The sequence below is a fragment of the Eriocheir sinensis genome, unplaced genomic scaffold, assembly GCF_024679095.1.
Source record: "Eriocheir sinensis breed Jianghai 21 unplaced genomic scaffold, ASM2467909v1 Scaffold162, whole genome shotgun sequence".
Lineage (NCBI taxonomy): Eukaryota > Metazoa > Arthropoda > Malacostraca > Decapoda > Varunidae > Eriocheir > Eriocheir sinensis.
The window spans coordinates 228,598-255,663 of NW_026110984.1; the positions used below are offsets into that span (position 1 = coordinate 228,598).

The 27,066-nt window shown below is 41.2% G+C and overlaps 2 long non-coding RNA genes across 5 annotated transcripts in view; both read right to left on the reverse strand.

The window, feature by feature from the left end:
* The window catches only part of LOC126990407 (uncharacterized), an 85,045-nt gene extending 66,660 nt beyond the window's left edge, over positions 1 to 18,385 (reverse strand). For 3 of the 4 annotated variants that reach the window (XR_007744330.1, XR_007744329.1, XR_007744328.1), the window contains exons 1-4: positions 18,350 to 18,385; positions 17,555 to 17,741; positions 16,700 to 16,862; positions 16,044 to 16,189 (exon numbers count right to left, since the gene is read on the reverse strand). This is a non-coding gene — a long non-coding RNA (uncharacterized LOC126990407). Of the gene's footprint in view, positions 1 to 9,464; positions 10,675 to 16,043; positions 16,190 to 16,699; positions 16,863 to 17,554; positions 17,742 to 18,349 lie in introns of those variants that run through there. The other variant, XR_007744327.1, reaches the window with a different exon arrangement.
* Positions 18,386 to 19,457: 1,072 nt separating this feature from the next.
* On the reverse strand, positions 19,458 to 22,679 carry LOC126990410 (uncharacterized). Its single transcript, XR_007744333.1, has 3 exons — positions 22,626 to 22,679; positions 20,344 to 20,549; positions 19,458 to 19,576 (listed from the first exon to the last, which is right to left on the reverse strand). It is a non-coding gene; the product is annotated as an uncharacterized LOC126990410 (long non-coding RNA).
* Positions 22,680 to 27,066: the final 4,387 nt, after the last annotated feature.

The window sequence follows — 27,066 nt, forward strand, 5'->3', positions numbered from 1 at the left end:
CTGTGTCTTCATTTCCCCTGTAGGCATCATTTTCCATGTTTTCAATCTCTTTTACTAAAGGCTCATTTAATTGAATTCTTCTACTGACACAAATGTTATGCAATAGCATACATGCATACTTTGTCTTTGCATAACTTGTTTGGTGATGGTATGTAAGGTACTAATATGCAGGTATCATGTATACTGAGGTGTATGTAATATATGGTGCAACTGCTGCTCTGTTTAGTGTCACAATGTTTGGACAAGGTCAGGTTGTTTAGGGTGGAGACAGCGTGATGTATGTTGCTGATGACAACACCACCGCCCTGACAGCCACCAGTGACAGCGTGATGTATGTTGCTGATGACAACACCACCGCCCTGACAGCCACCAGTGACAGCGTGATGTATGTTGCTGATGACAACACCACCGCCCTGACAGCCACCAGTGAGAGAGAAGAACAAACCGGGAGACTGAGGTGGCAGGGTTTCTGTTTTGGGTGCTCAGGATTTGTGGTGACTCCTCACTCATGTCACTGAAACTGTATATACATGTAAGTTTGTATATTATAATTCTAACCTACATGTACCTAAAAGACAGTTTTAAAAATATATTATACAAACTTGCATGTATATACATCTCAGTGAAAAGTGTGAGTCGCCACAAAGCCCAAGCACTTAAAACAGAAGCCCTGCCATCTCAAGACACCCGGTTTGTTCTTCTCTCTCGCTGGCGGCTCTCAGGGCGGTGGTGTCGTCATCAGCAACATTTCTCATGCTGTGGTGGCGTTGCTGTCAGCAATGTTCCTCATGCTGTCTCCTCACCCAAAACAACCTGACCTCAACTAAACATTCTGACACTATATAGAACAGCAATTGCACCATACATCCTGCACACACACACACACACACACACACACACACACACACACACACACACACACACACACACACACACACACACACACACCTGTGGATCCTGTGGAGTGTAGTTGCAGGCACCACTCTATGTGGTGCCCGTGGCCACGCTGATGCGCCGCCACTCAAAACAGCCCGTCCGCCCGTCTCTGCGCCAGCTGATCTATGATGCTGTTGCTAGAGGCTCGGAGGTAGTAGTGCGGCAGCTTGGGCTCGTCGGGAATAGTCCCGAGAAATGAGTCGAGTTGGCGTTTAAATTTTTCTACATTTTGGACCTCTGAGTTCCGAAGATATTTAGGTAACTCGTTGAAGAGCCGAGGTCCTCTTGTCGCGAGGCTGTTCTCTTTTAGAGTCTTGATCCGTGTGCCTGCTCTGGGGTGCAATGGTGGTATATGGCAAAATCTTCCCAGTCGTTCGTGAATGTAAAAAAGTACACCTATGTTATTAACTGTGTTACCAATAAGAATCTTGTATATGTATATTATGATATATCTCTCCCTCCGTCTTTCTAGTGAGTAGAGATTGAGTGACTTCAATCTTTCCCAATAATTTAGCTTTCGACAATCAATAATTTTGCTGGTAAATGACCTCTGCACTGCTTCTAGCTGTTGCTTCTCTCCGACCATCCACGGGCTCCACAGCTGACAAGAGTACTCCAACAAGGGAACAATGAGTGACTTGTAGAGTGTCATAATCGGGTATTTGTCACGTGTCTGGAAGGTGCGCAGGACCCATCCTGATTGACACACACACACACACACACACACACACACACACACACACACACGAAAGTTAGAAAAGATAGATAAGAGTAAATGTTTAAGAGTGATGTATACAAATGTAGATGGATTAATAACTAGTAAATTGGAACTGCAAGATTTCATAAAGGAGAAAGAACCAATGATCGTATGCTTAACGGAAACAAAACTGAACGAAGCTATTAAATTAGAGATAAATAAAAACTATGATATATGGAGGAAAGATAGAATGGGCAAAGGGGGAGGTGGAGTGATGATAATGACAAAAAAGGAGTTAACAGTGAAAGTGGTAGAATACGGTGAAGGTAAAGCTGAAATTGCGAAAGTAAATGTGGAAACCAAAAACAAGGAAAGGTTGGCAATTATAACCGCATATGTACCACCTAGAACAAACTCTTGGTGCAAGGAAGAGCACAACACTATGATCAATGACACTATACGGAGTTTAAGCAAAATGCTAAAGGAAGACAAAAAAGTTATGCTAGTTGGTGACTTCAATTGTAAAGAGATTGACTGGGAGACATTCGAGAGTAATAGTGGAGATAACGCATGGGGGATAGATTCCTAAGATTGATGATGGAGAATCTTATGATACAAAGAGTGAATGAACATACAAGATATAGAAGTGACGATGAACCGGCAAGACTGGACCTAGTACTAACAAAAGGAATATACATCAAGGATGAACTAAGGTATGGATGTCCACTGGGCAAGAGTGATCATGTAACCATAGAGATTGATACAGAAGAGGAGGTTACTAAAGAGGTCGAATCCTACAAATCAAACAGGCTAAACTATATTAAGACAGACATGGAAAACCTTCGGAAGTTTTACAAGAAAGTGGAATGGGATGAGTTACTGAGAAAAAATAAAGTACAAGAAAAGTATGATATCTTTATGGAAGCCTATAACACTGGTGTCAAAAAATATGTACCCTTATATAGACCCAAAGTTAAGGGTAGGAAGGACTGGTTTAATGCCAAATGTGCAAACGCAAAAGAAAAAAGGGACAAAGCATGGAAAAGACTAAAAAGAAGGAAGAATCAAAGAAACAAAGAAGACTTCAGAATGGCGAGAAATGAATATGTGAAAATAAGGAAAGAAGAAGAAAAGGGATATGAGAAGGATATTGTGGAAAAATGCAAAGAACAGCCCAAGTTGTTTTATAGATTTATAAATGGGAAGACTAAACCGAAAGAAACAATAGAAAGACTGAGAGACGGGAATGTGGAAGTCAATGACCCTAAAGGTATGGCAGAGTTATTAAATAGAAAATTCCAGCAAGTCTTTACCAAAGAAACAATCTTTATTGCGCCACAAGAGAATAAAATAGAAGTTCATATGGAAGAGATTATGGTAAACAAAGAAGAGATCCATAAATTACTGGGAGAACTAGAAGAGGGAAAAGCAGTAGGACCGGATGGAGTTTCTGGGTATATTTTAAAAAATGTAGAGATGAATTAATTGTTCCAATATACGACATCATTAGATGCTCAGTAGCAACAGGTACGGTGCCCAATGAGTGGAGAAGGGCTGAAGTGGTCCCCATATATATAAAAGTGGAAGGAAAGATGAACCTTCAAACTACAGACCCATATCCTGACAAGTGTTTTGTGCAAAATATGTGAGAAAATAATAAAGAAGCAGTGGACTAAATTTCTAGAAGAGCATAAGTTAATTACCAGCAAACAATATGGATTTCAAAAGGGCCGATCATGTGTTACAAACTTACTCAGTTTTTACTCAAGAGTGACAGACAGAACTCAGGAAAGGGATGGATGGGTTGATTGTATTTATCTAGATTTGAAAAAGGCCTTTGACAAAGTTCCACATACAAGACTATTATGGAAACTGGAAAATAAAGGAGGATTGAAAGGAAATATGAAAAAATGGATGGCAAGCTGCCTAATGGGAAGGAGATGAGAACTGTGGTCAAGGACATAAAATCAGAATGGAGAAATGTAGAAAGCGGAGTACCACAGGGTTCAGTATTAGCACCGATAATCTTCCTGGTATATGTAAATGACATGGCTGAAGGAGTTAATAGCTACATAAACCTGTTTGCTGACGACGCTAAATAACAAAAACATATAAGAAACAAAGAAGATTGTGAAATATTGCAAGAAGACCTATACAAAATTTGGAAATGGAGTATGGATTGGGAGATGGAATTTAATGTGAAAAATGTCATGTTATGGAAATGGGTAAAAGTGAAACAAGACCAATCTGGATATACAAATGGGAAATGGTGAAACATTAAAAAAGTGCATGAAGAGAGAGACCTGGGAGTAGTGATGAGGATGATAATCAACCAGAGAGTCATATAAATCGGATCTTTAGAGACACATATAACTTGGTGAGAAATATTGGAGTAGCATTTAGCTACATGGACAAGGACATGATGAGAAGGCTAATCACTACCATGATTAGACCAAAATTAGAATATGCAGAGGTAGTGTGGTCCCCCCATAAGAAGAAGCATATAAAGAAACTAGAAAGAATACAGAGGATGGCATCTAAAATTTTCCCATAGTTGGAGGGATTAATATACGAGGAAAGATTAAAGGAAATGAACTTAACAACACTGGAACAAAGAAGAGAAAGGGAGACCTAATCCAAATTTATAAATTATTAAACAAAATAGATGAAGTAGATAATGAAGAACTGCTACTAACAGAAGGAAACATAAGCAGAAATACAAGAGGACACAGTAAAAAATTGAGAAAGGGGAGATGCTTGAGAGACACAAAGAAGTATAGCTTCCCGCAAAGAAATGTAGAGGTTTGGAACAGTCTGAGCGAGGATATAGTATCAGCGAGGAGTGTGCAAAGCTTTAAAGATAAGTTGGATAAATGCAGACACGGAGACGGGACCACACGAGCATAATGCCCAGGCCCTGTAAAACTACAACTAGGTAAATACAACTAGGTAAATACACACACACACACCTTTTTTTTGAAAATGCAAATTGGAGTGGGCTGTACAAAGCCAAAAGTACCCAAGACAAGTGGGAGGAGTTTTTAAAGCTGTACAAAGAAGCCGAGAATAGATATGTCCCTGAGGTAACCAAAAAGGATGTTGGTAAAAAGGAGTGGTTTAACAAAAGATGCGAGGCAGCTAGAAAAAGAAAGGAGGAAGCCTGGAAGGGATGGAGGAGACGAAGAAGAATCAACGCATGGAACAATTTCAAACAAGCAAGGAATGAATATACAAAGATTAGAAGAGAAGAAAAACGGAAATATGAAAAAGATATAATCGATAAATGCAAAGACCAACCTAAATTATTTTATAGACATGTGAACGGCAAATTAAAGAATTGAGAAACAATCAATAAACTGAAATTGGATGGAACTACATATGAAGCCCCAGCAGAGATGGCAGAAGTGATGAACAACAGCTTTCACAGAGTTTTCACAAAGGAAGACGAATTCGTACAACCACCGGGCCAGGAAAGAGGAAGGGTTATGCAGGAGGTCAAGGAAAGCTTGAACAAGCTGGATGTAAGAAAGGCGACAGGGCTGGATGAAGTATCAGGGTGGATCCTGAAAGAATGTAGTGAGCAACTTGCAGAGAAACTGCACTCCATAATGAGCGCCTCGCTGAGTGAAGGAAGGGTACCACAAGATTGGAAGAGAGCAAACATAGTACCAATTTATAAAGGAGGAGAGAGATTTACATAGATTTACATAGAAAATCAGACCACACAGACCCCATGGTCCAGACTTGGTGGTCTGTCCTTAAACCTAAGTGATTTTACATTAATCAGAAGACTCCAAAACGTTGCATTTCTACTCTAGTTGATATTAAGTTGAAGGAAGTGACGGTCGAGCTTATTTTTGAAGGAGTCAATCGTGTTACACTGGACCACTGACGGTGGAAGCTTATTCCATTCTCGCACTACAACGTTGGTGAAGAAAAATTTGGTGCAGTCTGAATTTACTTGTCTACATCTGAGTTTTACGCCATTGTTCCTCGTGCGCAAAGTGTCATCGATCATAAACAATGTTGATCTGTCTACATTCGTGAAACCATTAAGTATTTTAAAACATTCGATCAGTTTTCCTCGGAGGCGACGTTTCTCAAGAGAACATGTTAAGGGTAGAAAGCCTTTCTTCGTAGGATTTGTTGCGCAAGGAAGGATCATTTTCGTTGCCCGACGCTGAACACCTTCTAATTTAGCAATATCCTTTGCATGGTGGGGGGACCAAAACTGTACCGCATATTCCAAGTGGGGTCTGACTAAACTGTTGTAGAGCGGGAGTATTACATCTTTATTCTTGAATACAAAGTTTCTTTTAATGAAGCCCAACATTCTGTTCGCTTTATTTGCTGCATCGATGCATTGCTGTGAGAATTTGAGGTTTGACGCGATTTTGACCCCCAAGTCTTTGACGCATTGAACGCTTTTGAGTTTAACGCCGCGCATTTCGTATTCGAACTTCTTATTCCTCGTTCCAACTTGAAGGACCTGGCACTTGTCTACGTTAAAGGGCATCTCCCATCTATCCGACCAAGCTGAAATTTTGTGCAAATCCTCTTGGAGGCTTTGCCTGTCTTCGTCAGTGAGAACCGAGTTGCCAATCTTTGTGTCGTCTGCAAATTTACTAATGCGGTTATTGAGTCCAACATCCACGTCGTTGATGTAAATAATGAAGAGCACTGGGCCAAGGACCGAGCCCTGAGGGACGCCACTAGAGAGAGAGGACCCATTAAATTACAGACCGGTATCACTCACTAGTGTGGTTGCGAAGATATGTGAGAGGTTAGTTAAAAACAGGTGGTCGGATTTTTGGGTAAGTGAGAGAATTATCTCAGATTGCCAGTTTGGATTCAGGAGGGAGATCGTGTGTCACCAACTTGTTATGTTATTACTCAAGGGTGACAGATTTAATGCAAGAGAGAGACGGCTGGGGGGATGGAGTGTACCTGGATTTGAAAAAGACATTTGACAAAGTACCGCACAGAAGACTAATTTGGAAAATTAAAAATAGGGGTGGAGTGGGTGATGGACTGATTAAGTGGCTGGAGGACTTCCTAACTAACAGGGAAATGAGGACAATAATCAAGGACAAGGTATCCAACTGGTGCCCAGTGAGGAGTGGGGTCACACAAGGTTTGGTGCTGGCACCAATAATGTTTGCTGTTTATATAAATGATATGGTGGACGGAGTGACCAGCCATGTGAGATTGTTTGCAGATTATGCAAAGCTATTGAGACGAGTCAATGACGTGAAAGACTGTGAGGCATTGCAGAGGGACCTGGACAAAATATGGGAGTGGAGTGGTACATGGCAGATGGAATTCAACCTTGGGAAATGTAAAAAAATAGAGTTTGGTAGGAGCAGTAGATGTGAATATGATTATAAGATGGGAAGTGAGATAATATGCAGAGGAATGGAAGAAAAAGATTTGGGAGTGACTATCTCAGAGTACATGTCACCGGACAAACACATCAACAGGATAACGGGACAAACTATGAATTTGCTGAAGAACATAAGGACGGCATTTGTGTATTTGGACGAAGAGATGATGAAGAAAATAATAGTTACAATGATAAGGCCAAGGCTGGAGTATGCAGCAGTGGTCTGGTCTCCTCACGAAAAGAATAACATAAGAAAGCTGGAAAGAGTACAGAGAATGGCAACTAAGATAACATAAGAACATAAGAACATTGGAGTCTGCAAGAGGCCGGTAGGCCTGTACGAGGCAGCTCCTCTGAACCTAAGCTCCTGTGTAGCTCCCGTGTATCTAACCCCACCTAATAATCACTGTCCATGAATTTATCCAATCTATTTTTTAATGTGACAGTTGTATTGGCACTTATAACATGACAGCTAAGCCTATTCCACTCATCCACCACCCTGTTTGTAAACCAATTTTTGCCTATGTCCCTGTTGAATCTGAATTTATCCAGTTTAAACCCATTACTTCGTGTCCTACCCAATTTTCTTACCAACAAAACCTTATGAATGTCTCCCTTATTAAAGCCCTTCATCCATTTATAAACCTCGATCATGTCTCCACGCACCCTTCGCCTTTCTAGAGAATGCAAGTTTAACTGTTTGAGTCTTCCCTCGTATGGCAAGTTTCTCAACCCCTGAATCATCTTAGTCATCCTCCTCTGCACCGATTCTAATATTTTGATATCCATTCTATAGTAAGGTGACCAGAACTGAACCACATAGTCAAGATGAGGTCTAACTAATGCTAAATATAGTTTGAGGAAGACTTCGGGGCTTCTGTTGCTTACGCTCCTTGAAATTAATCCCAGCACCCTATTTGCTCGATTTCTAGTTTGAATGCATTGTGCCCTTGGATGGAGATCAGAGATAGTACCAGAACTTAAGGATCGGACTTACGAGGAGAGACTCAATAGCATGGGGCTCACAACCCTGGAGAGAAGAAGAGAAAGAGGAGACCTGATAGTGGTGTACAGGGTGGCGAGCTGGGTGGAGAATCTGGACAGAGAGGACCTGTGTGTGTGTGTGTGTGTGTGTGTGTGTGTGTGTGTGTGGAGCGAGAGAGAAATGAGAGGACATGGAAAGGAGTTGAGGGCGACCACGTGTAGGCGAGATGTGAAAAAGTTTAGCTTCCTAAACAGAAGCATTGAGGTGTGGAATGGACTGGAGGAGGAGGTGGTTTGTGCAAGAAACATTCATGATTTTAGGAAAAGTTGGATAGGAGCGGATATGGAGACGGGACAGCAAGTGAGCTCCTTTCCTCCGTATGTCACAACTAGGTATATACAACTAGGTGGACACACACACACACACACACACACACACACACACACACACACACACCGCTCCGGTAGCTCAATCGGTAGAGCGCTGCACTGCAAGTCTTCACGGCCAAACAGGCGGCGGTTCGAGCCCCGCTCAGGCCAGATTCTTTCCGTTGACTAGGAGTGGTTACTGTCCCCCCTTGAGCAAGGGGGATGGGTTGTATGGTGTGTGAGGTCTTGGCAGTACCCAGAGATCGACAATAATGAGCACTTACTCACGTTGGGAGGGTACCTGCTGGCGAAAGCCAGTCCAACTCGTGATCAGGCCGTGGTGAATTACACACACACACACACACACACACACACACACACACACACACACTTTAAGGCACTCTGAATAGGGGCCCCAAAACCCCCTCCAGGCTGCCGGCACTTCCCTTGAGGCTCTGGAACAAGCACTGCAGACAGACAGACACACACACCTCACCCTTGGGACCTAAGATGACCTCCACAAACATGTGACATGACCCTCACAAACCTAACAGGACTAGTTTTTTTTATATACTTGATACTTATATTTTACCTGAAATGACACACAAACACCAATAATGTTCATAATATATATAAATGATATGCCAAAGGGTATAAAAAGTTATATGAGCCTTTTTGCAGACGATGCAAAATTAATAAGGAAAGTGTAGATGGAGGAAGACTGTGAAGAACTGCAAAAAGACCTGTACAGAGTGTATAGATGGACCCAGTTATGGGAGATGGAATTTAATGCAAACAAATGCCATGTTATGGAAATGGAGAAAAGTATAAAAAGACCAAGGAAGACATACAGGACGGGAGAAGAAAACTTAAAGTTAGCACATGAAGAAAAAAGATTTGGGAGTAACGATGCAAGACACACCATCCCCAGAAAAGCACATAAACAAGTTATTTGGAGAAACCTACAGGATGATGCAAAATATAAGGGTTGGATTATAGACTTTTTAACGAAGAGAGAAATGAGAACAGTAATCAAGAGCAATAAATCAAGCTGGGCGGAAGTGACCAGTGGAGTCCTCCAAGGATCGGTGCTGGCTCCGATTATGTTTGCAATATATATAATTGACATGACAGAAGGGGTGACAAGCTATATGAATATGTTTGCTGATGATGCTAAACTAATGAGGAGGGTGGCTAATGAAGAAGACTGTGTAGCCTTGAGTCAGGATTTCGATAGAATAAGCGAATGGTCACGCAAATGGGAAATGACATTCAATACAGAGAACTGTAGTGTGATGGAGTTTGGTAAGAGCAGTAGACGGATATTGGGGAACTACTCTCTGAGTAATGAAAGAATCATGAAAAAAACAGAAGAATAAGGATCTGGGAGTGACAATAACAGACAAGTTATCCTTTGGGAAGCATATAAATTGGATAACTGGGGAAACATACAATCTTCTTAGAAACATAAAAGCAGTATTTACATATCTAGACGAAGAGACGGTGGAGAAACTAATAACATCGGTGATACGTCCAAGACTGGAATATGCAGCGTTAGTGTGGTCACCTACATTGAAGAAAGAAATTAGAAAGTTGGAAAGAATACAGAGAGCAGCGACCAAACTATCGGAAACTTTGAGAGAACACACTTACCCCCCGGTCTCACAGACGCCGAATCACAAAAAAATCGTAGTACCTCGGGATACAGCGTTTTCCCCGAATCACTACGAAAATTTGTTTATCTTTTCATCTCGAGGCGTTCGGTCGACCTCGAGGGCATATTCCCCGAAGTACACCGAATTATTTCCCGAAGTGCTACGACGTACTACAATATGCTACGATGTACTATGATTTCACCCTGATTTTCTCCCGAAGTACGGCGAGTTTTGGAGCAGAAGTACTACGAAGTATCACGAACCACCAACTGTCCTGATTTGTAAGTACGAAGTACTACAATGTACGACGAACTACACCGATAACTCCGGATCTACTACGAGTTTCAAATCTCCTCCAAGAATTTGCTCCCGATTTTGAGCAAAAGACACCCCAGCATCATCACGACCAGGTTGGGGCTCTGTGTCCAAGTGGATTGGTGACGCAAGAGGGCTGGAGGAGGGGGTGTCTCCCCGGTAGCAGACGATGACCTCTTCTTGGATCGTCCCTTCACTTTCTTGGCAGGTTGTTCTTGAGTGTCTTCTTGTTGCTCATCATCATCTGGAGAGGCACCAGCGGCAGCAGAAGACCTTTTCTTCTTGTCTTGTCCCTTCTCGTCCTTTTTTGGTCCCATTGTGATGTGACGCGACTCCTGCAAATTGGAAAAGACTGATTGATGTGCAAAATCGGCTTGCCTTTTAATACTCTTCCCAAATTCGTAATAGGGTAAGGTGGGGTAAGTTGCCCCCCTTAAGAGAGATTGCCTGTTGTAGCCACATTTTTTGCAATAGAATTAAAAAAAAAAAAGATCTGTTGAAAGCTTAGGCTAAGGCCTATCTATGGTATATATCATATCCACTCATTATGATTTACACCTTTCTATAATGACAATTTAAAAAAAATAATAAGGGGGCTTCTTACCCCGCATGTGGGGTAAAACGCCCACTGGGTAGGCCTTCTACCCCACTCTGGCTTACAATAATAAAACTCACAGAAACATAAGGAAAATAGTTTTTTCACTTTATAAAAATATGATATGTATTCCCTTTTTGAAAACTATACCCTATAAATCTCTCTTGATGTGAAATATAGGAACACAGTCATATTTGTGTCTCCTGATGAACAGAATGTAAAACTAAACAATTAATTAATTTTCCAAAAGGTATCCCCTTCTTTTAGACTAGTAATATTAGACAGCTTCCCTTTCTTCTGAATTTTTGTAACAAAGGAACATCTACTTTCATGAAAATATATGGAACTAAATATTCAATTAATTTGATAAAATATGTCCTTTCTGTTGAATATTGATATCTGAAACAGTTAAAAACACCAACTTCCTTATAGTCTCATACTCAACAGTGTTCACTTATGGATGCCTTTCAAAAACTTAAACAAATTATATTTAAAGCAATACTGTAATGCCTAATCAGACTGGCAGTTTTGACATACGTACAGATCTAGGCCTACTCCAATTGTACATTCCGCATGTACTCATACCTTTATACATGTCCCGAGGGAGACAAGAAGGGGTGGCGGTGTTGGGATCTTTCTTTCGAATTCTTTTAAGAAGATTCGGAGAAAAGCATCAGAAAGGTGGGATACCTTTGAGTTAGTGCAAGTCATCTGTGAAATTGATAGAAGGAAATGCACCTTTATTGTGGTGTATCGACCTCCGGATACAAGAGCAGAGGTCTTTATTGATGAATTTCGCACATTTTTGGAGTCTGTGGATATGGTGAGTGCAAATGTGTTCATCCGTGGTGACTTTAATCTATGGATTGATGATCCTGAAAATTCTTCTGCCATGGCCTTCATTGAGATGATGGACAGTTTCAACCTGATTAATAAAGTGAACGAGATGACTTCTTTAGGGGGTCATGTGCTAGACTTGGTTTTCAGCGATATAGACGGTGATCTAGTGCAAGGGGTGTGTGTTGATGAAATATGTTGTATATCCCCGGTGCATAAATTGGTAACCTTTGAAATTTCATACATAAGGGAAGCAGTGCAGAGAAAAAAGATTACGTTCAGATTGCGAAAGAATTTTCAACCAGAAACATTGATTAACTCTGTAATACAGGAAATTACTATTAATTGTCGTGAAATCTGTGAACATGGCTCGGTGTTACGTGGAAATTGTGCTACCTGCCTGGTTAAGCTATATAATGGTTTAGCTAAAGATGAGTATAACAGCCTCTGTCCTCTGAGTGAAAAGGAGATAGTGTTGAGAGATCATGCACCTTGGTTTAATGTGGAAATACTGTGGGCAAAAAGAGAGAAGAAGAAAAAAGAAAGACTGTGGCTTATGCAAAAAACAGATGAGGCAAGAAGAGCATACCAGGAGGCAAGAAACAAAGAAAACCGGCTTGTGATAAAACCATAGCTGGGCATTATCGCGATAAGTTATCGCGATACTTTATCACTGATAACAAAATCGGATTATCGACCATCCGCTACTTATTTAAATATATATCGGTATCTTCGTTACTTTTGTAACCAAACTAGCGATAATCGCTACATTTTTTCCGCCTCTCAGAAAAAAACGTTGTCTCCCTACTGCGCATGCGTGGCCCGGTGTTGTATGAAAAAACTTCGGGGTATGAAATATCTTCGGTGATGAGATTTCATACTTAGATCATGAAAATTAAAACATTAGGTTATTTTTTTATGCTACTCAAAAATCAATATACAGTATCATAGAGAAAAATCATTTAACTTTGCCCCCAAAATGGTTATTCACTGCCTCAAATTTGATATTCCATATTCGTTTGTGACCATGCCATGATACTGAATGCACCCGGTGTTGTGTTATTTGGTGTCCCATCATCAAAAGTTGGCGCTTTTGTTTACAAACACTGGTCTCGTGAACTGCGCATGCTCAGACCATTAACTGTAGACCTGTACAGTCTCACAATGCTTTTTTAACACATTAAGAGTTGCTGGAAAGCTGAATCAACCATACAGTACCACCATCCTCGCTATTTCTAGAACGACGTACACTCTGTACATATAAATACAACTCGTACAGAGTGTCGTTCTAGAAACAGCGAGGATGGTCGTAGTGGTACTATATGTCTGATTCAGCCTTCCAGCAACTCTTAATTACAGCTCTGTGAGACTATACAGGTCTACGCTTGGTCTGAGCATGCACCTACGAGAGACCAGTGTTTGTAAACAATTTTGACGGTGGGGACGCCAAATAACACAACACCGGTTCAGGCATTCTAGTATTAACGTCCATATGTACGTGTCAACGTGTGGTTTTAAGGTTTTGTAAGTTTCCTAAACTACAGATAATGAAATTTTGAATTCATCAATGTTGTTCTATCTGAAATATCAATATAGTATCGTTTTCACCTATCGGACTTATCAATAGCTAGTATCGGAATTGTGGATTTATATCGGGTATCGGTTATTGGTTATCGCCTATATTTGTGTCTCTAGTTAACGAATATCGGTTATCGCCGTTAAGGTTTTTCATTATCAGTTATCGGTTATCAGGAATAAGGTTTTCTGTTATCGTGCCTAGCTATGGATAAAACGGAAAAGAGAATACTATCGGAATAAGGTTGTGGAGGCAGGGCCTGACATCAATAAATTATATTAGGTGCTTGACAGTTTGACTGGAAACAGAAAAGTTAACAAGCTTCAGGATGGTTTCTCGGATGAAGTGCTGGCAAATAAGTTTTTAGACTTTTTTGACAAGAAAATTGAGAGAGTTATCATGAACTTTAGAGGCGACCGCGGTTACCATGGATCCGCTGTGGAAACTCCAGTCCCGGAAATAAAGTTAAGCTTTCAACAAGTGGATGTGGCTGTGGTGAAAACTATCATACACAGGTGAACCTGACGTACTGTGATGACGATCCCTTGCCGATAAGTGACATTAAGAGTGAAAACTTTAGTGATTTCTTAAATATTATGACTGTGATGGTTAACACTAGTATCGAAAACAAAACTTTCCGAGAGTGAGAAAGCGGCGATCGTGAAACCTATCGTTAAAGGTAAACTGGACCCACAGTGTTTAGTTCCTTTAGACCAGTATCCAACTTGACGTTTCTATCTAAGATACTTGAAAATGTGATCTTAAATCAGCTAATGGAGCATTTGCTAGTGGTGCAGGCTTTACCGGATAATGAATCTGCCTATAAGAGGCTTTACTCAACTGAAACTACTCTCTGTTTGGTGGTAAACAACTTGCTTGTGCTTATGGATGAAGGGAAGTGTGGTGTTCTGATTTTGTTAGACTTGAGTGCTGCGTTTGACACGGTGGAGCACAGTCTATTGCTTCAGGATTGCAAGAATATTGGAATTGAGGGTGGCGCGCTGGATTATCTGAGGAGTTACCTTGAGAACAGAACTTACTGTGTGCAAATAGGTAAATCGTTCTCCACTCATAAACTTTTGCAAAGAGTAGTCCCCCAGGGAAGTGTACTGGGTCCAATTTTATTGTGTTTATACTATTGGTCTTTCACATTTTACTAAGAAGGCATGAAGTTGACTTTAAACTGTATGCTGATGATACACAGTTCTATTTGTCGCTGAGTGATGTGGAAAACACTGAAGACAAGCTGAGCAGAATTATGGATGATGTCGGGAAATGGATGAATTCTAAGCAACTGAACTGAATGAGGATAAAACTGAATGTTTGATTGTGGGGAAGAACAAGGATGTCAGGAGGCTAGATGTTTCCACTCTTCGGATAAAAGATGACACTAGGACTGTAAAAAAGTCAGTCAAAGATTTAGGTGTGATACTTGACTGCACTCTATCATTCAAAGAACAGATCAATCAGGTGGTGAGAACTGCAGGCTACCATCTGAGAAATATTGCATTTGTCAAGAAATACCTGGATGATAAGACCATGAAGATGCTTATATATAATCATGTAAATAGAAAGCTGGATTATTGTAACTCACTTTATTATGGCCTTCCTAAATATCTACTGAAGAAACTACAACTTGTTATGAACAGAGCTGCAAGGATAACAAAGGGTCTGCCCCCTGTGAGAGAATAACACCTGCACTTATAGACTTGCATTGGCTGCCCATCAAGGCACGAATAGTCTACAAAATATGTGTCTTGACTTATCAAGCAACGCGACTTGGTAAACCTGGATATTTGAGAAATATTCTACAGGATTTTCATTTGGACACCACCATGTTACTGAGACACAGTGCAGAACAGTATAGACTCTATGAGCCCAGGGTCAACCTGGAACTGGGTTTCAGAGCATTTGAGAAGAGTGACCCGCGGCTCTTGGATCAGTTATGTGTAAGCATGGTGGTGCAGAGAGTGACAAGAAAGGGCATTGCAAGGAAGAAGGGTGGTAGGGTCTTTGAGACAAATCATGAATGGCAGAAGTGTGAGCATGGAGGTAAAGAGGGATTTGAGAAATACAATAATAGTACCAACCCTCACATATGCAAGTGAAACGAGGGCCTGGAATGAAAGTCAGAGGTCTAGAGTGCAGGCATTGGAAATGGGTTATTTGAGAAGTGCTTGTGGTGTGAGTAGAATGGATGGAATGAGTAATGAAAGTGTGTACGAGCGTTTTGGAATGTGTCACGGGGGTGAAGGGAAGAAGTGTGGAGTGGTGGAAGAAGTGAAGCGACAGACTTTAAAGTGGTTTGGCCACATGGAGCGAATGAAGGAGAGTAAGATGACCAGAAGGGTGTATGTGAGTGAGATAAGGGAGGGAATGCTAGAGGACGACCTCCAGTGAAATGGAGGATAGGGTGCAAGAGTACGTTAGGGAGAGGGGGAAAGATCTTTGAGAAACTTTTTGCAGGATAGAAGGGAGTGTCTGGATAGAGATAGATGGAAACTCTGTAATGTGTGATGACTCTCATACTGGAGTGTCCGTGGGTTGTGTAAGGTTGTGTGTGGCGTCACTGGCACACTACAACGCAGCAGTGACTGGCAACAAAACACCAGCAACCAAATATTACAAAAAATACCACACAAATGACAGGACTCCCATGTGCTGCACACTGTTCAGTGACTGACAAAGACACCCACCTGTGTGCTGGATGATGGAGGCGTGGTTGGGGGAGTTGCTGCGCTCACCCTTGTCAAAGTTCTTCAGCTCCAAGTGGCCGTGATGGATCCACAGGTCTGGAGGCTGGACGCCAGGCTTGTTGCTCTCACTGCAGCTGCCGCCAACACTGCAAGGAAGTGATGCATCTTACTAGCTGCTAAATACTACTGAGTGCTGCTGCTGTACCTCGCAGGGCTGGCCAGAGGGAGATGGAAGGGCACATGCAATCTTCAAAACAGGATGGATGTTAAAGGTATGAGGTTTGAGTTCAACAAAGCATATTTGAATTCATTTAAAGAAATAGCTCCCAGCCAGCACACTGCAAGCAATCACAAGTTAGAAACATGTGTTAGCTGCTCCACCAAGAGACACAGATATCACAAACAGAGGTCACTTGTTACCCTGCAACTATGTACAGCACAAAATGAAAGTCCATCTTGAACATTTCCTAAGAACAAGTTTACCTTTTTTTTTTCTTTCTCTAATCTTGGCAAACTTAAGTCTTTGTGGACTATGCCTTGCAGCCTTGTTCTCCATATTACAAAGTGAATAAAAAGTTCCTGCAGTCAGTGTAAAGGATTGCTGAAATGAGTCATGGGATGAAACACACCAACAAGAAACTGTCCTGCCACCTTACACAATGCTTGGCCTGGGCTCCGCCTTGACCCGCGGCAGTACAGTGTGGTGGCCAAGAAGGCCCCCAGCTGGTCATGGCTCCTGCCACGCCAGCGATCACCAGCACAATCAGGCCTCTCGCTCCACACACCAGCCAGGGGGCTCACCGATGCTCTTGTCAACAGCTGGAACACAGGAGCAGATGTATAATATTTTTAACATTGGCTTAATCAATCAGTCAATCAATGGGGGCCTCTGCCAGCCTGCCTCACCCAAACTATGACACCATTCTTGGGGGTTCCTCTGTGCAGGTCCCCATGCAGGCACCTTCCCCATACCATGTACCTCCCAGCAGGATCCATCAACCTGCTCTAACCCAACTTTCTGGGCACACTCTTTACTAAGGATTGTGTCTTACAGAAACAACCTGGCAAGCAGGGTTTACCCACATGCCCACAGAGCCAGAGGTGGCATTCACAGAGCATGCAGGTAATGGGCCTCAAGTCAGCCTCAGGGAGGGAGTGCTCCATGATGAGGGACAGAGTATGGTGGGACACAACATGTGCATAACTGGGAGAACAGTGACTGATGCACCACAACACACAGCATGCAGGTAATGGGCCTCAAGTCAGCCTCAGGGAGGGAGTGCTCCATGATGAGGGACAGTGTGGTGGGACACAACATGTGCATAACTGGGAGAACAGTGACTGATGCACCACAACACACAGCATGCAGGTAATGGGCCTCAAGTCAGCCTCAGGGAGGGAGTGCTCCATGATGAGGGACAGTGTGGTGGGACACAACATGTGCATAACTGGGAGAACAGTGACTGATGCACCACAGCAATGACGGCTCCCTAAAACTAACACTTCCTTACCTGGAAGTCGTGAAGCTTTCCACGGAGGAGAATGGACCAAAACCTTTGACATTGTGAGAGTGCATCTTGTGCAAATACTTCCTTGAAGGCGTCAGTCCATGGACGGTAAGGGTGAGCCAGTCCCCCGTCACTTCCCCCGTCACCCAGTCACTGACAGTTTGGTCCGTGGTGAGGAATATCGCGTAGCCTGGAACAAACAAAATTACTCTCCCAATAATCTTTTTTTAACCGTGTGTAACAGTGACAGGCAGCGACAGGCAAATTTTTGCTATGATATAGCAGCGACGGCCTAAATAGATGATGCATAAACTGATCACAAATGCATTAATATATATTATAAAATGGTTTGCCTGAGTGATGATTTTCTCTCTCTCTCTTTTTTTTACGTCGCGGCCTATTGCGCCGGTAGGCTTCTTCCTGGTGGGTCCTGATGGTCGGCCCAAGGCAGTGCTTAGAGTGGCCTTTCAGAAACATGATCCCTGCAGCTACTGGGTTAAGTGCTGCCCATAGCTCCAGTAGGCTCTTTGGAGGGGCATCTTGGATGACCCCAGCCCGGTAGTGGCTCAGGCAAATTGTATTTATAGTGGCTGACAAGATGTATGGTTCTTGCTTCCTGCCTTGCCCACCACCATGACCTAAGTCACTGTTTATTTACTATATATCCAGGTCTTTTCCATGTCAGTGAAGGAGTGTTCCCTTAACTATGTAGTCTAGTACATCACTGTGGTTTGGCACACTGACTCTTTTTTTATTTCTATAATTTGAAGATGCCATCCTGGTAACCCATCAGCTCACCTGTGATCCTCCCATTGTTCCGCTGCAGCAACTGCCAGTGAAGGTGGTGGTGGACTGCTGCCAGGTGAAGGTGGTGGTGGACGGCCAGGCCACCAGCAGGTGTTGAGGCCACCAGGCTATAGGGGACTCACGCCAAACCTGATGGGGAAAAGTGTGTGGAAAAAGTGTGATTTTGGCACACCAAAACTTCAAAGTTCATCATGCATTTTATATATATATATATATATATATATATATATATATATATATATATATATATATATATATATATATATATATATATATATATATATATATATATATATATATATATATATATATATACATATATATATATATCCTGGTGAGTGATTTGAAAGTTTCCAAAGATTACTTTAAGTTTTAGTTTAGGCCTGTAAGTCTGAGCACAGTGAAGGATCCAGATACATTCTTGTTCAGTACTTGTTTGTAGTTGTTACAGGAGCAGGTTTAGGACAGACAGAGTTGCCTGAAGTTGTCATTTTCATGACAGAATATTATATTATTACCATACAGAAGAATATCTACTTCTATTCTGTTACGGTTTGGTTGCAAACCTTGGTTACTATTATGATACATTGCCGGCAAAGCTAGTAAAGACTAAAAGAGGCTGATTTTTTGCCTAGTAAAAAACATACGGCAAGTTGGCAACATTAGCGCAGGAGGATATAATAATGTAGGAATCTTTTTTATATATATATACTTTGAAGAGAATAAATGAATCATTGCACATGAATAGGTTGTTTTACTTTATCATCTTTGGAGCACATCATTGAACCTATGGAATACTTTTACTCAGAAAAAAAATCAATGATTTAATCATTTGATTAAATCAATTTGATTAAATCATTGCCAACCCTGCTGTGCTGTTTCTAATACCATTATGTAAGGTTCATTTTTACGTATTTGCAAAAGGTCAATGAAAAAATCAATATCTCAAACACTAATAATAGCTCACCCTATGAGTCATAATTTCTCTGTGCCTCATCACAGCAAGGATTCAGCTGTGCAGGATTTCCTTGAGAAGTGTTGCCGGACTGAGTGAATATTTACTGAAAGAAGAACGAAGGCTTCCAGCACTGTGGGCTCACCCTGATGGTCTTCACAGCAAACTCACACACTGTTGATGGCTTGAGGCTGTCAATGAGGCAGGTCACATCCGTGGCGTTGACGTAGCGGCTGGAGGATGAGGACGAGAAGGTGGTGCAGCTGTTGTACTGCAGGAGTCAAAGGTCAGTATTAACAGGGAGTCAGGTACAAGGACGGAGGAAAACACAAGAAAGGTCACTGGATGAAGGACTGGCTTGTGAAATGAGACATGAATGACAGGAGGATAGGAAGTGTGTGAGGGAGTGCTTGCAGGAAAAAGAGGATGTGTAAGTGAAGGATAAGGATCTATGAGGTAGTATATGAGGTGTATAAGGGACTGTTTGCATGAAAAATAGGATGCATGAGTTATGGATAAGGATGTGTGAGGTGGAGGTGAATAAGGGAGTTTGCTGGGATGAGAGTATGAGTAAGTAATGGATAAGGATATAGAGAGGAAGATATGAGGTGAATGAGGGGCTGTTTGTAGGAAGGAGAAGGATGCAAGTTACGATTAAGGATGTGGAGAGGTGGATATGAGGTGAATAAGGGAGTGTGTGCAGGGAAACAAGAATGTGTAGGTGGTGAATAAGTTACTTGATGAATGACTAACTTTTCCGCTGCTGTGTTGATGCAAGTGGCAAGTCTGTGACACAGTGCACAAAGAACATGAGATAAAACATATATTTTCCAGCTGATGACTTCACTCACTTAAGAAGCCCAGCAACACTACCCAAAACTGACCTCTTTTGACCTCCCATTCTTCATGCTTGTGTTTGTAACGGCATCTAGTGGCCTTTTAATTGTTGTTTAATTTGTTTACCTTGAGTTGCCTCCCTTGAAAAAAAAAAAAAAAATAATAATAATAAAAAAATAAATAAATAAATCACCTGGTTCTGGCTCAGCATGGTGTCTGCCCACTGCAGCACCACGGTGAAGGGCGTCAGCACCACGGCCTTCACCCACACCGCCGGGTCCAGCGTGGGTGCCACCACCTCCTCCTCCTCTGGCTGGGTGCGGACTTGCTGGTACACCGGTTGCCCATCACCCACGTTGTTGAAGGCTCGCAGGCTTATCACAAACTCCATGTTGGGTTCTGAGGAGATGGAGAACTTGTTATGGACCTAATCGTAACAATACAACAATTTTTTCACGACCTTAACCCGTCCGCTGCGATTGGCACGGATTTTGCCTTCACTGGTAGCCTGGTAACATAGTCCCAGGTCTTTCTCTCTCTGTGGTGGATACTGGAGTGTTTCCCATATTGGTGTAGCTTGGATATCCTCCCAAGGTGCAGGACCTGTAGCTTGGAGGTCTGCTAGAATCGCAGTCAAGGGGTTAAACTGGGCAGAACAGATAACAAATAAGATAGACTAACAGACAACAGGTAGAAAGACAGATAACAGGCCACAGATAACCAATGAATAACCTGACTAACATTATGACCACCCAGGAAATATCTGAGAGTTCAGGGCAGACAGAGGAATGAGCCTGAACGATGAGTCTGAAAATGGCAACTCAGAATACCACCTCCTTTCCTCAATAATTGCTCTCATGGTCCAGGGTCTTCACAATATGGAGAGCTAACTTTATGATGGTGTGTAAATACTTTTCTGTGTGTGTTTGTGTGTGTGTGTGTGTGTGTGTGTGTGAAATGTTAACAGACTCAATAAATGTTTAACTATGATCTACTTAACAAGATCTCTACCTTCACTTTACTTTGCTTAAATGAAAACTTGTTATGGACTCCATCATCATTTTTTTTGGGGGGGTGAATGTAATGTTAACTCCAGACTCAATAAATGGTTAACTATGATATCATTTAACCCATTGACTGTGGATTTCCTACCAGAAGACCTCACCAAGCTATAGAAATGGATCAAAATGTTTCTACTAAAATTCAGTGAAGAAAAATGTAAAGTCCTGCACCTTGGGAGGGGATATCCAGCACACCAATACCACATGGGAAACACTCCACTGTCCACCAGAGAGGCAGAGAAAGGTTACCAGACTAACAGTGAAGGCAAATCCGTGCCAATCGCATTTGACAGGCTAACAAAATCTTTACCTTCTCTTGGCTCAACACAAATGTAGAAGTGGCTAATTCAAAATCCCTGTCTTGTGGAGAATCACACTGCAGGTCTGCATACTACTTGGCCAGAAAATGGAGAATTAGTCACAAATGATCATCTTACACACCCAGCTTATCAATGATGTAACCGCGCTGCTTGCTGTCCACGATCTTGGAGTAGATGTCCGCCACGCCTCGGTCCCAGGCAATGGTGTAGCCGCACAGCAGCACATTGTGCTGTGCGGGGGGCTGCCAGCACACCCTGATGTGGTCAGTCAGCGCCACAGCTGTAATGGACCACAAGACACTGCAGATAACACAGTGACTCCACCATCATGATCACTATGTAGGTTTATCATGGCTTCCAAACATGATTATTTTGTACCATGATAACAAAATTATACAATTGTATTGTACCTGTAAGTTATCCTAATTTCTATACACACCACATATATTAGGTTTATACTGTTTGTTGGGAATTAAGAATGTAAGTGATGGATAAGGAGGTAGGAGGTAGGAGGGACAATTTGAAGGGACAGAGGATGTAAATCACAACACTGAGGGAAACACTCACCCTTCAGACCAACTGGCTTGTCTGGGACCCTGTTTTCATGGAGGTCATTGGTGAGGTCCCCGCCAGGGTGGACTGAGTGTATGGGCAGTGCCGTTGACCGTGAGTGCTGCAAGATGGAAATGGAAAATGAAAATGAGGAGCTGTTAGCATATTCTCAACATGGAAAAATTCCACTTACATTAAAATTTACTCTGTTGAAATGAAATGGGAAAAGTATATTTGTCCCCTTGAATGTGCATTTCCTAGCAGAAGACCTCATCAAGCTACAGGAGTGGAACAAAAAGTGGCTGCTACAATTCAATGAAGAAAATGTAGTCCTGCACCTTGGGAGAGGATATCCAGCACACCAATACCACATGGGAAACACTCCACTATCCACCACAGAGACAGACATGAAACTATATATATGATACTAGGCTAACAGTGAAATCCAAACCCGTGCCAACCGCAGCGGACGGGTTAACCCAAACTACCTGCCCCGTCCACGGACCCCCATAGGGCACGGAGGGTAGACGACCGGGGCTTACATGTCAACGCCTACACGCCCCGCCACGGCACCGCTACAAGGCCGGGAGCACGAGGATTCTCTCCCAGCGAGGTAAACAAACACTGAACAGCTGATGGCTGGGATTATTGTACAACGTTGCCAGATTGTCGTACTCAGTTTCTCATGTTTCCCAATTTCCATCCCCAAAACTGTTTCCTGGGTCACAATAACGATATTTATTTGTAGTTATTGTTGAAATGGTTTATTATTCATGTTTCCTGGTGATATTAATTCGCGAGAATCTCGAAAATGTAATGCTCCGAGTACGACAATCTGGAAACGATGCTGGGATAACTTGCCTTCATCATCTCGCCCTCGTGCATGTACCGGTTTTCGACGCTTAACCATTGCCAAAACACATCAGGAATCAACGGTTTTAGTGATAACTATATCTGAGTCTCGTTATTGGGCGCCAGAGACAGGTTTTGGGTGGGAGATCGGCAAATATAACAGGCTGAGTGTAACGAGCTGGCAACTTCACGCCCGTGTGACTCGCCAGCGATACGAAATTGTCGTACTTGGAACATTGTACTTACCTTATATTATAGTTGTCTATCTATGATGTGTAAATTTATCTATTATTCATTTGTATTCGTCTAGTTGCTAAACTCGTGTGCTCCAGTTAAACTGTTAATTGACTCTCCTTGCTGACATCATCCCGGTAAATATAAGTGCTGCATTCCACTGACACTATTTTTCAAGCACCTTCCTCACCACAAAACTGTTCTTGTTTCCTCTAATGACTGACTCACTGACTGCTTGATTAACTGACTGACTGACTGGTTGACTAATTGACTGACTGACTAACTGACTGACTGCCTGACCGCATGATATACTGACTGACGATATAGCTGGTTAACTGACTGACTGAATGAATGATGGATTGACTGTCTGACAGACTGACCAATTGCCTGGCAGACAAACTGGTTGACTGACTGACTGAATGAATGATGGATTGACTGTCTGACAGACTGACCGATTGCCTGGCAGACAAACTGGTTGACTGACTGACTGAATGATTGAATGAGATTGATCGACTGATAGAAGGTTTACGAGTGGTGGAGCGCCGAGGTGAGTTTCGACAGGGGATGCTTGCAGCCTGTGTCGATCTCAGGAAGGCGTTTGATTCAGTGCATCGATCGTGAGGCACTCTGGGATCTTCTGCGACTCCGTGGGATTCCTGCGAGGACTATTGGTTTGCTGACTGGCCTGTATTCTGGGACAGAGAGTGCTGTGAAGTGTGTGTGTGTGGGGGGGGGGGGCGGCTTGTCCAGCCTCTTTCCCGTGAATGCGGGAGTGAGGCAGGGCTGTGACCTTGCCCCAGCGCTTTTCAACACTTGTATGGACTGGGTACTGGGCAGAGTTGTGGACCTGCGGAGCATCCATTGGCAATACCAGGGTCCTTGCTTTTGCCGATGATGCAGTAATCCTGGCGGAGTCGCTGGAGGTCTTGGTGATGGCTCTCGAGGCACTGCACGAGGCGGCGAAGCCCTTGGGACTCCAGGTCTCCTGGGCCAAGACCAAGGTACAGGTGTTTGGAGGCTTGCTGGATGACACAGTACAGTCTGTTCATGCGTGTGGCGAGGACGTTGAAATCTCGGAAAGTTTCACGTATCTTGGTAGCGTAGTTCATAACAACGGTGAGTCTGGCCAGGAAGTCTTACGGCGGATTGGTCTGGCCCACGGTGCTATGGACTCGCTCAACACGAGTATATGGCGTTGTCGATACCTGTGCAGGTGGACAAAGACGCGGATCTTCAAGTCCCTTGTGCTCCCTGTCTTACTCCATGGTTGTGAGACATGGACTCTTAACGGGACCTGGAGAGGCGGATTGATGCCTTTGGTAATAAGTGTCTACGCAGAATCATGGGATATCGCTGGAAGGACTTTGTGTCAAACAGGCGACTACTCCGTGAGGCTGATTCGACATATATTACCTGCATAGTCCGTCAACGCCAACTCCGGCTATACGGGCACGTTTTCCGGAAGCTGATCCTGCTCATCGGGTTGTCTCTGTGAGAGACAGTCCTGAGTGGAGGAGGCCACGGGGACGCCCACGGAGTTCGTGGCTTGAGCAAGTCGATAGATCCTGCCGGGAGGTACTCGGGTTGGGAAGGGGGCCTGCAGGAGACTCGCCCGGAGGGACCCCCAGGCTTGGCGTCGTAGGATGGGCGAGGCGACGCACCCCCTGGCGTATGCCCCATTGATTGATTGATTGATTAAGAGAGTGCTGATTCTCGTAGTAGTAGTAGTAGTAGTAGTAGTAGTAGTAGTAGTAGTAGTGGAAAACCGTATTAGGAAGTATTCGTATAATTGTATTCCAAAAATTCCTGACAGAAGTCAAAGTGTGCTCACTGTATTTGACAGAAGAGTTGTGTTGTTAATGTACAGATGGCGTTAGTGAAGGTATCGATAATGGACTGGCTTAGATAGATTTTATGAGTTCGTTGTTCCGGAAATATGGCGTTCGTGTTGGTATCAGAAGAGGAAATATTTTGAGTCACATATTCATACACAGGCAGCTGTACAGACAGAGAGAAAGACAACCACGCAGACACAAACAGAATGGTGAACACGCACGGGGACCCAGAGTGAGACAAACAAACAGGCAGACACAAGCACACACCGAAAAATACACAGACACACAATCCGATACACAAACAACAAACGCAGACAGTTATAGGCACACACACACACACACACACACACACACACACACACACACACACACACACACACACACACACACACACACACACACACACACACACACACACACACACACACACACACAAACACAAACACAGCCTCCCCTTCCCCCATACATACACACATGCAGGTGTTTGGTTTCTACGAGTAATCTGACGAATAATTCAAAACTTCTTATCGTAACTCGGAGCCGTTGTTGCAGCCTCTTGGGGGACGCGCTATAACAGTCGTGTGTATACAAGGCTGTTGTTACTGTTGCATAGTTTTAGAACACTGCTATGCCCAGCCACGTCAAGAAGCTGTCTGGCGTCACTTGTGAGAAGGTTCATCTGTATAACATTTGAAACATTTATTAATAGCCTATTAGGTGCAGTTACATATGTCGATGTATGTATTGTTAGAGGCCAGCCTTTATATAAGCATAAGCTTTTCAGGCAAAAGTGAAGAAAATAGATATATAAGAAAAAAATAGGAATAATGCAAATATATCTTGGAACAAAAAAATATACAAAATACAGAATACTGAACATTAGTTAGATATATAACAGTGGTAGAATATACATACATAATAGAAGCTCGGCAAAATAAAAAATACCATAATTAAAAATAATAAACCAAAATAAAATATAGAAAGAGAAAAAAATAATGTATATAGAAGCATATGAAATTATATAGGATTATAGGATGAAGCAAAGTGAAATAATAATAATAATAATAATAATAATAATAATAATAATAATAATAATAATAATAATAATAATAATAATAATAATGATGATGATAATGATAATAATCAAATAACAATAATAATGATGATGATGATAATGATGATAACGATGATGATGATGATGATGATGATAATGATAATGATAATAATGATAATGATGATCATGATAATGATGATAATGATAATGATGATGATGATGATGATGATGATAATAATAATGATAATGATGATAATAATAATGATAATAATAATAATAATAATAATAATAATAATAATAATAATAATGATAATAATAATAATAATAATAATAATAATAATAATAATAATAATAATAATAATAATAATAATGATAATAATAATAATAATAATAATAATAATAATAATAATAATAATAATAATAATAATAATAATAATAATAATAATAATGATAATAATAATAATAATAATAATAATAATAATAATAATAATAATAATAATAATAATAATAATAATAATAATAATAATAATAATAATAATAATAATAATAATAATAATAATAATAATAATAATAATAATAATAATAATAATAATAATAATAATAATAATAATAATAATAACAATAATAATAATAATAATAATAATAATAATAATAATAATAATAATAATAATAATAATAATAATAATAATAATAATAATAATAATAATAATAATAATAATAATAATAATAATAATAATAATAATAATAATAATAATAATAATAATAATAATAATAATAATGATAATAATAATGATAATAATAATAATAATAATAATAATAATAATAATAATAATAATAATAATAATAATAATAATAATAATAATAATAATAATAATAATAATAATAATAATAATAATAATAATAATAATAATAATAATAATAATAATAATAATAATAATAATAATAATAATAATAATAATAATAATAATGATAATAATAATAATAATAATAATAATAATAATAATAATA